At 44.8% G+C, this 10,850-nt stretch overlaps 1 long non-coding RNA gene across 2 annotated transcripts in view; it reads left to right on the top strand.

Moving 5' to 3' along the window:
- Positions 1-4,372: 4,372 nt before the first annotated feature.
- Positions 4,373-10,850, top strand: part of LOC108937313 (uncharacterized) — a 28,437-nt gene continuing 21,959 nt past the window's right edge. Inside the window, exons 1-2 of one of the 2 annotated variants that reach the window (XR_001966328.2) lie at positions 4,373-4,433; positions 8,147-8,294. This is a non-coding gene — a long non-coding RNA (uncharacterized LOC108937313). Of the gene's footprint in view, positions 4,438-8,146; positions 8,295-10,850 lie in introns of both variants that reach the window. The other variant, XR_001966329.2, reaches the window with a different exon arrangement.

Raw genomic sequence — 10,850 nt, 5'->3', positions numbered from 1 at the left:
TTTTCCAGTGTTTTGAATGGGTGGTTTTGTGTGGGGGATTTATTTATTTATATATATATATTATTTGTCTCTTTGTTTTAAGAGGACCTTGGTGCCTTTTTGTGCACTTTCACTGTTAATACCTGTTTTGGCACAGGCCTGAAAGTGCAAGCTAAGAGATTTCAAAAATATTTACCTTCACGAGTTCATTTTGCAGACAATTATTTTTACAATCGGGCAACGTTTTGGAATATTTAACCAATGTATATTAGCAGTTGGGTGGTGCAGTAGGTAGCATTGCCACCTCAAAGTGAAAGGATGGTGCAATAGAATGTGGGTTGAAACCCTGCTCAATATGTGTGGAGTTTACATGTTTTCTGGGTGCTCTGGTTTCCTCCCACAGTCCAAAGATATGTGTTTCATATGAATTGGTTACTCTAAAGTGACTGACTGTGTGGCTAATCGGTGATGGGCTGGTTTCCCATCCAAGGTGTAAACCCCCCCAGCTTCTCGAGCCTAGTGCTTCTGGGATAGACTCCAGTTCGCTGTCCCCTGCTCAGGACAAGCAGTTAATGAAACTGGATAGATGGATGTTGGCCATTTAAAAAGACATGCTTATGTCAGTTTATATTATTGCTAATTGATTTGCAAGATTCAACATTTTCAACCTAAGCGAGAGAAAGAACTGACAAGTGAGTTCACTGGAAGTATGCGATGTAGAAAAAGCCGTCGTTTGGATGGAAACAATGAGACGTACGGTTTTCCCCTGAGCGCACAGCGTTGAGGTCCTTGCACCGGCTCCTGGACGGGCCGCGTGTGTGAGCAGAGCCAGGTGTTTGCAGCAATACCAAAACATCCAGAAGGATCCAAGACAAGCGAGACCAGACAGGCTGAGAAGATGGTTAAAAAAACATCGACTGGTATATGGTTTCAAATATTTTCATTCTTTATCTTGTTACAGGGACTCGAAATACCATTGAGTGAAATGTCGTCAAGGGTCGGTCGACTTGGGATTGTAAATTTAGTAGTTTTATCAACTAACCTCATACGGTCTCTTGTAGAAACTCATTATTTGAATCATGTGTCATAAACTCTAAACTGTACTAGATACTCCTGATTAACACTGATTTCATCCAGTTTTCCATATATTCTCTTTTAAATTGGAATAAAGGTTATCTGTTCAGAAGCGATCTAAGTGAAATAAAGTAAAAGGAAAAAGTTGCAGCACCGAGCAAAGCATGAAAGCTTCAGCCAGGAGCTGTGACACAAGCTGTAATTGATGGACCACTGGCGCCCCCTGTCAACACGGCCGGTAAATACATCGTTGGGGAAATTCCTATTAATAATGCTCATCGCCCATATTTTCTCTTACATATATATCATGTATTGTTGTATAAAACTACTGTTTTCACACTCACTATTTCTCTGTTTTGGGCCGAAATGGGTCTGTAATTGTTGTTCGCCTTACCTGACTGATTATAGATATATGTAGTGAATATGCATTCAAGGAGTATTGTTTTATTCAAGTTTGATTTGGAAAACTGCAATACAGTACTGTGTTTCCATGATCAGTTGAAGTAATTCAATGGCACGTAAACCATTCTGATGCCAGATGCGATATTTATGTGTTATTCACATAGTGAGAACTTGGCAAAATCTCAGTATTAAAACATAGCAGAAACCATGTACATCTACAATTTTTTTAAAACGCCTTATATTGTTGAATTACAAATATTTAACCGTTTATACAGCGGGGTAATTTGTACTGTGTCAATTCAGGATAAGTACCTTGATCACGGGTACAACAGCAGGAGGGGGGATTTGAATCTATGACCTTTGGATCCAAAGGTAGCAGCGTTCACCGCTACGCCACCTGCTGCATAACACTTGCAGCGCATCAGAGAAACCATTTGTGCATATTTTAACTAATTTTTTTTGATTTCTTTACAGTTCATCGCTTGTTCTGTGCACAACTTTGCGTAAATAATAAAAGTTAGACGCCACGGGGTTTCCGGACACCTCATAGTCCCCTTGTGGCTCTCGGAGCTCAGCGGTGCTTTGAAGAGGGCCGGCCAGGTGTTTGCCATTAGCGCCCCGCCGCGGGGCACAAAGTGCGGATAAGTGCTATCATTCCGCGTTTCCTCACACCTCTCGCAGCTCCGAAGTACGGTGAGGGAAACCATGTGGAGGAGGAGCCCGGAGGACGCCGTGTCTACAAGCCTATTCGGGTGCGGGGCTCGCCGGATCAGAGCGCAGGGGTGGCAACGGTGGCCCCTCGGAAGTCTGGGTAGGCGGCTGCAGCCCTCCCAGTACTGCGGCAACACTGCAGCAAGCTCAGAATGACCACAGTTACACCGGTAAAGCTTCTTTCGTGGGCTTGCCGGTGCAAGGACTCTGGCTAAGCGATGAGCAGCTGGACGGCGCTCGGCCCAAGCGAGCGCGCGCACGCATCCCCGAATCTGGGGCCGAGCTGCCATTCGTATCCGTTAGCTTTTCCCACACCGCACACGCACTCAGCTGCGAGGGAAACGCTCCCCTCCGCGTCCTCCTAAGCGCAACCATATGGAGGCATCCCGGCAACACGTCCCAGCGCCGTCCTTCACCGCGGTCCACGCAGCCAGCAGCTTTACGGTACCGAGCTCCGCGCGCCGTCCTCAGCCAAGGTGCACTTTTTCCCCGGCGCCTCCGCTCTTTTTTTTCACCCCTCCCGCAGTTGCAGGGGAGGCTGTTTTCTGGCAGGAAATGAATAGCTCCCAGATGAGCTCGGGAACCTGAGAGGTCGTGAGAAAGCGGCGAACCCCTCCGCAGCCGGCTCGCTGCCAGCCGCACGGGGAACGTGGGAGAGCGCCTCTCGGACACACGCACCGGCTCCTGCGGCCGGCCTGGAAATGCCGACACGCGGGGGAGGGTGAAACGCGAGGGACCCCGGGCCTCGGCCCCCTTGGGGTCCTTGCCCCGGCCTCCGCCTGCGCAGGTGCATCGCGCCACAGCATACGGTTCAGGGTTCGGGAGGCCGGAGGCCAGAAGGGTAACTTGTGTTTTTTTACCGTACCTGCCCTGCACAGCCGTCTCCTCCTTCCAGCGGCGAAAGTCACCGTTCCCGATGGTGCTGAAGGAGCGAGGACTACTGCACTTGGGCGGTTATGTTATGGTTATTTGAACACGGGCTGGGGGCGGGGGGCGACGCCACCGAAAGGCCTTCGCTAGCTTTGGTTTTGAGAACACACCGATAAGTACGTTTCGGGCTGTGTTAAAAGACATAACAGACATAACACGCCTTGGGTGCGGTCGAACTCCAAGCACACAGGAGGAACGCAGGACGGACACAGGAGCATTAAGATCAGCACAACCGTACGTCCTTTTCAAGGGTGGGCACGTGTCTCTGCCGGATAACACCTGGTGAAATATTGAAACCTTTTTAAGCTCTGTGGTGCCTTATCATTGAGACTCCAAAGAACCTCAAATTGTGTGGAAAAGATCAGTTCCTTCACGTTAACCGCTGTGCCCCCTGCTGCTGTAACAGCTAACAACCGCGGTACTTGTAACGTCTCATGAGACAGGGTGTTGCACAGGGTCGTGCCACTACTACACAGTCTCGTGGCCGCTGTTTGATTCCAGCCACAGTCCAAGTTCTACATGTAGCTTTCGAAACACGTCACATTAAATGTATCATTTGGAAACGGTGACATCGAGTTGCCCCTTTCATGCGATTTCACACACCTCCTGTGCATGCTTCTAGGAGGCAACGGCATTTCCCAACCGCTGCATCTGCCTCAGCGTCTTATCTAAATCAGACCTTTCCGTACTTTAACTCTTCCTTGCAGCATGTGGGTTAGGGTTAATGCTCTGCCTCCTATTGCTATGGCAACTTGTTGACTAAGTGCACACCAAATGCACACACATCCACCTGGTACACGGCTATTTTCCAGCCTGGCACATTTGACCAGCAATAGAACAATGAAAGAGCGATTTCAGCCCCGTCGTGCCAAACAAAATCAAAGTCTCGTGAAGACTCGTGCTTTGCGTTTTTGTTATATAAAAATCAGTAAAATTTTCACAGGTTGACAGCACAGAAACACAATGGTGGGCAACAGTCAGGTCTTAGTGGTAAGAAGGTCTGAAGCTTGGATTTAAAGGTGTCCCAGAGCAGCTGTGGTATTCTAGACTTATCTTTGAATACGATTTTCCCGGTATATAAAGGGCAAGAATTCTGCATTTTTGCCGCGTAAAACACTTAATAGTCTTACAAAAGAAATTTAAGCGTAAAAGCGGACAAACTGGGACAGGAACAAATAGCAGAGATTAGCTGACGTTGCTCTACTATAAAACTACATTACCCATGATTCCCCCGCCTCCCTTCATAGAGCATGCGTCCCACATAAGAGCTGCGGCACCGACTAACGGATTTAACAAGTGTACACTGGTCGCCCGGGTCACAAAGGTCTTAGCGAAGTGTAGGTTTGTATTAATGTTTGCCTTTTACAGTATTCGGCTCTTATTATGTGGTAGTGTTTGTACAATTTCTTTTGGCACTTTTTTTTGTGCTCAAGGTATTTTTGACGCTGACACTAGGACTAATTTGCAAGTAGCTGGAGGAGCCTCGTCGGACTCGAGTCGGTCGTGACGAGAACTTCAGACTGAGTCTGACGAGGCTGATTGTTTCACACCACAAGGGTCCAAAAAATGAAAATGTTCACAATGTTTACTTCAGAAATTTCACAGGAACGGCATAATCATAATGGCTTCACGTATAAAATTATATATATATATATATATATATATATATATATATATATATATATATATTGCTTCTCCCAGCAATCTGCCTCACACACTGACTGAGATTCATAGCAGAACATAATGACGTGTAACAGTGGAGCAACACTGGCAAGGATGTATTGAAAAAGAAGAAGAAAAAAACACCAGTTTGAGATATTAAGTATACGACTTAATGAACCTACAGGCAAACTGCTGTTATAACTGGCACAGCTGGTAGAGTCGTGGTTTCAGCTGTTGTCTTTGGACAAAAGGTTGCAGGTTTGAATCCCACCTCCAGCTGTTGTGCCCTGAAAATTGCTCCAGTAAAAGTTACCCAGCTGAACGAATAGGTAAATAATTGCAAGTGCCTTGATATAAGTTGCTTAGGAGAAAAGTGTCAATTAAATGAATCAATGTAATTGCCATTTCACAGAATGTTATGATCTTTCTGGCGGAATGAATGAAGTTAATCTGCAAGGTACATGGGACAAATATAGGGTTATTAATGAATCTCAAAGGAAGCCTTGATTTCCTATTCCTGATTTAGTTTCATTTTATTGTTTCTTCCAGCTCGCATTCACTTGCATATTACGTGCCTTGTTTAATCTCACCAGTAAATAGCAGCTAATACATTTTCTAAAGCACTTGTGGGGATCTGCATTGCTGAAGTCTTTGCCTTGGGAGTTCTAGTCAGCTGAGGAATTTATGACTGCAGTACAAATTATGCTTTTATCTAGTTAATATTAAAATATTCCTATGTATTTTTTTGGAGGGAGGGTTTGTTGGGGACAGTGGCTCAGTGGGTAGCACTGGTATCTCATAAGTCCTGGGCTGTGCCAGTTCTGACAGGGCTTTGAACCTGGTTCAGTCTTTGTGGGTTTGCATGTTGTGTCCGTGTTGATGCGATTTCCTCCCACAATCCAAACACATGTGTTACAGATGATTTAAAGAATTTAAATTGCCTGTAGTGTGTGTTACATTGCTCTCATGTATAGCTGGGTGTATGACTGTAGGCAGTTTAAAGCAGTCCATCTAATGTTGTAAATTGGCTTGGATGAAGGTGTCATTTATAGAAAATAATTGCTGTGCCTGTTTTATAGAAAAGCATCTGATAAATGTAAATGTTACCTTGGTGACCAAGATCTTATTTCATTACCAGGTCTGCAAACCACTTATTAGGTGGTGATGAGAAAATAAAATTGGTGTCTAGTCACATGAGGTTAGTTTGGTCTTGGTGAGGACTAGATGGGGGTTAGTTTTAAAATCACAGAACAGAAACATTAAGTACTTTCCTTTTCATATCACTTTATATGTTGATGGGTAATATTTTAAGATACTAATTTTTACGTGCAAGGTAATACCATCCCCCAAAATTTAGTAAAATGAACAAAGGTAGTGCCTTTGTGTGGCATTCAGAATGTGAAGAGTGTCCTTCCTTGGAAGCGGCACAGTCTGGGTTGCTTTGCAGGGAAGCTGCTCTGGATGAGGACTTAATTTTGTAAAGTTGATTATCCAGTGTGAAAGCTACTGGAAAGAGAGGCGTTCACGGTGTAAGGTTGCGTCAGAGCAAAGGATTTGGAGCTGGATTCAGAGGACGAGTGCTCGGAGTGCTGGGGTGTACTGTCAAGACTCATTTCGCTGTCACTTTTCTCCACCGCAACTCACTGTTTTAAATTGCTTACAGTTATTGACACATTTATGGAAATGGCTATTTTAGTGGAGTAATTTGGACTAAGTACCTTGCTCAAGGGTGCTATAGCAGGAGGTGGGGTTCAGAACTAGTGCATTAGAGTTCAATGGCAGCACTACGTCACATGCTGTCTTTGTTTCATTAGTTTAATATATAGAATAGGACTTAATGATTTTTGTTCAAAATAAACTATTTTTGTTGATTATTGATTTATGAACCGTCAGTGTGTATCTTTCACCATACAGAGATCTCATGGTGAGACGCTCCCTGGACTTGTACAGTTTCCTCCTATCTGGTCTTACAGCGTCCACCACTGATGCCCTCCAACAGTTTCACAACTGTGCAAAGCATTTTTGTATGTCATATGTTGGCTCTCGTCATCTTCCTGCACTCGCTCACCACGGCACGTGTCGGGAGTAAGTCTCAGCTGAGTAGGAGACCAGCACGTGATCTGACCCAACACCCCTTCGAGATCACTGCGTTTCTCCATCACGTGCGGAAAATCAGAAGCATGTCAGTTTTGCACATTAGCCCCAGTGTGGTGGCGTGAACTTCATCACACTCCCTTAAGACTCTGTAGTCCAAGACATGACGTTTTTGCATTCATATAGCTATATTGACCATTCTGCACTTGGAAGATGGTGTACTTGTATTTAAAGCTTTTTTTTGAGTTGTCCAGTGCGCATTTTTATATATACTTGGAGTTTAAGTCGGAGCATAGCGTCTGTAAAGTATCAGTATAAAATATTAATGAACTCTAACACTACCAGTTATAGCTGAGGCACATGTGAATAGTAGCATTCAAACAATCTAGCCTTTGCTTGTTGATTCTCGGTGTGCACTCGAAAGATGGATATCCCAAACAGTGTCCTACTGTAAATACACGTTTATGGGATTTTGTCTAAAGCCCTGTGCCTTCATTTCTGGTCCAGTGAACTTCATTCTCCCGTGAGATGCACTGCATCCTGCTTGGGTGCTTAGCGCTCCTGAGACAAAGACACATGAAATGGCATTATCCCACAGCCTCTCACGCTGTCCACGCAAGGCTTAAGCTGCGCTCCGGCTTCTGTGGGCCTCTCCCTAATCTCATTTTCCCAGAGAAGCCAGCGGCGGGACTGGTACATCGCTGGGCACCAAGATAATGTGTGCTGTGACAAGGAGTTAGAGCCGAGACACATGCAGTCTGCTTGTTCCCAGGCGCACCACAAAAAACCTTCTTCGGAAATACACTCTCGCACGCTTGTGAAGATCTTTTGAGACACCCACCAGTTGCTGTTATCTGGGCATTTGCTAACAGTTTAAGTGTATTATTTCTAGTGTGGGAGGGTGAGAAGCCAAATGTCTTTAGAGAGGCTTTCTCAACAACACCGCAATTCGGGGTACAATAGTTGGTATTCACTATATGCAAATATTGTGTGCTAAAATATTCAGTTGCTTAAAAGAGGAGAATTCAAACTACATGGACAATTGTGACACCAAGAAGCAGTGCAGTTTACTTTGGCATTGTGTTTTAGGGTTATGGTGTCACTGTGTGGTCCCACACTTGTTTCTCATTTGGACCACTGATGGATGATCTCTGAGGAGCTGCAGAGGTCACAGTAAATAACAGTAGATAAAAGTGAAGGTATTCCTGCACTGCACAACAGGTGGGCTGCCTGAAGTCAGGGGCCCAGACGGGACTGCATGCAGGGCTCATTAGACATGCACTGGTTTTGGCAGGTGGAAGAGCCTCGCGGAGTCCGCCCTGCTGACTGCTGATCCCAAGCTGGACGGGTGCGACGGCAAGACCCCTTTTGAAGGCGTAAAACAAAGGAATTCTGCGATTCGGAGAGAACGGAAACCCCGGTACAAAAGGGATGATGGACAGGTAAAAAAAAAAAAAAAAAACTTATACAGAACTGGATTTTTCCAATACAGTGACAAGTTTTTAAATTAGGAAATTAGCAGGACCCTTTCAAGCAATCAGTGCCTCACAAAGATTTAAGTACTTGTGTTTTTTATGAACTTCTGTAAAACCATGAAGCTCCTACTCAGCATACCAGTCTGCATCGCTTATTGGGTGAAAATATAGAAGACAAAAAGATTGTGTGCTTCAGCAGGTCTGTATTAAAACAGTGGGGATAACATTTATTATTAGTACTTAATAATTACTAGGTCCTCGTATTGAGTGGAACAATAGGTAGCGCTGCCATCTTGCAGCCTCTGGGCTGTTCGGCTGTGGGTTGAAATCCAGTACAGTCTGGTCACAAGGTCAGTTTTTTCCTGTGTCTCTGTGGGTTTCCTCCAGAAGCTCTGGTTTCTTCCCACAGTCCAAAGAATGCAGGTCCAGTGAACTGATGACACTAAATTACTCATAGCCTGTGGCTACCCTGTGGTAGGCTGGTGTCCCATCCAGGGTGTATCCTCTTGGTCAAGCGTTCAGCGTTTCCAGGATAGGCTCTAGGGTGCCCCAACTCTGACAAGGACAAGTCATTAACGAAAGTGAGTGAGTGATGTTTGTCGTCGGTGCCACCGAGTGAAACCTGACTCATAGAAACCCATTGCGTGGTTCTAAAGGCAAGAGAGGAATGAAAGTGGTTTGCCTGGTCCTTCTTTTGCATGTCGGGGGAGGCACTCACAGGGGAGAAACATGGAACTGCCACGCACCCCAAGCAGGACTCAAATCCTAGACCCGCCGCACAGCGAGGCACTGACCAAACCTGCCGCGCCGCCACACCCTCCTAGTGACGTTCACATTATCACCATGATTTTGGGTGTAATAAATGATCCCAGATCTTATTCATGTTAATTTGCCTTTGACCAGTATTGGTTTTGTGTCCGGGGGCATGGTGGTGCAGTGGGTTGGACTGGGTTTTGCTCTCCAGTGGGTCTGGGGTTTGAGTCTCGCTTGGGATGCCTTGCGACGGACTGGTGTCCCGTCCTGGGTGTGTCCCCTCCCCCTCCGGCCTTATGCCCTGTGTTGCCGGGTAGGCTCCGGTTCCCCGTGACCCCGTATGAGACAAGCAGTTCAGAAAGTGTGTGTGTGTGTGTCCATTAAGACATCTTTCTTTAGGGTCTTAGATAGCAAATGTGCATTTTTTTTGTCCTCTTGAAAGTCTGTTGAGGTTTGTTCTCTCACCTGGACCATTGTTGCTTTGCTGGACACTGCTCTTTGTCAGCTAGCCCACCCAGAAATGGTATCACTATCCAGAGGATAGGTGTGTGTGTGTGTGTATACAATACGTATGTGGTTTATTGTTATTATCTGGATTCACTCAACTGTGAATGCATAAACTGGGATGAAGACACATGAAACATCTGACATGTGTTTCCCAGCAGTGAGCTGTTTTTCCTCTGAGGCCATTAGACCTTTCTAAAGGGCATCAGAATAATTCACAGTGACTTAAAATACAATATGTGTTGTGAATGTGCATGCCTTGACTAATTGTTAAAAGTTGTTTTGTATCCTACCCATTCTTGGGAAAGCATCAGTAATGTTGAACAAATGTTAAGCCCTTTGCGTGTTGAGCTGAGTGTTATTAACATATTTAATATAGACTCTCAGTATATACACTTTTAGCAGACATGAATAATGGCCAAAATCAGATACCTTTGTTGTATAACTGAAATGATAGTCTGCAGTGACAATAAGAATTACTGGCTGTTCTTTTCACATGGTAATAGAGTAACTGTTGCTAAACTAGTGGTGAACAGATGTACACATTCCACTGGGGTCTTTGTCACCAGTGTGTCTGTATGGTTACATGAATGGCTATCTCTGCATCAACCATGTGTGCCCAACAGCATGTAATTGAGAATCTCAAACACATGTCCTGAAATTCTAATATAATTTGGCCAAAAATTGCTTTAAAAAAGCTTGAAAGTTGTGCTTTATGCATGTGCCAAGCATCTTACAACAAACACCAAGATAATAAGAATTCATCAGTGTACTTTAAAGAGTACACACTTTCTTGGAATTAGATCTTAAAAATTGGAAGTTGGATCTTTAAAGCTTCCTGATTGGTTGACCATATACTTCCATGAGGAACTCGGTCCATCCCAATAAACCTTATAATTCAAAATCAACATTGAACCCAATGCCAAGGGTGACTGGAAAGGGAGGAGGAAAAAACACATCTTCATCATATGGACACCTCCTTTGGAGTGGACATCCACTGACAATTGTCCTCAATGACTGAAATGTCGAGGTGACACTCAGTAAATCCACTCCCATGAGATGTATATGGATGCCATATCTTCTTCCATATTAATCGAATAAACTGTTGAGAGTACTACAGTACCAATGAAAAGATTGAGTACACCTGGGCAGCCTGGCCAATGCTTCTGTTTACTCAGCTGGACAGAAGAGTGACAGCAAAGCTGCCCACAGGTGTCCTTGGACATTGCTGCAAACAGTTAGAAATGCATCTAGTTCATCTGTCTT

The sequence above is a fragment of the Scleropages formosus genome, chromosome 8 (genome assembly GCF_900964775.1).
Source record: "Scleropages formosus chromosome 8, fSclFor1.1, whole genome shotgun sequence".
Taxonomy (NCBI): domain Eukaryota; kingdom Metazoa; phylum Chordata; class Actinopteri; order Osteoglossiformes; family Osteoglossidae; genus Scleropages; species Scleropages formosus.
This window is presented reverse-complemented; position numbering and strand designations above follow the sequence as displayed.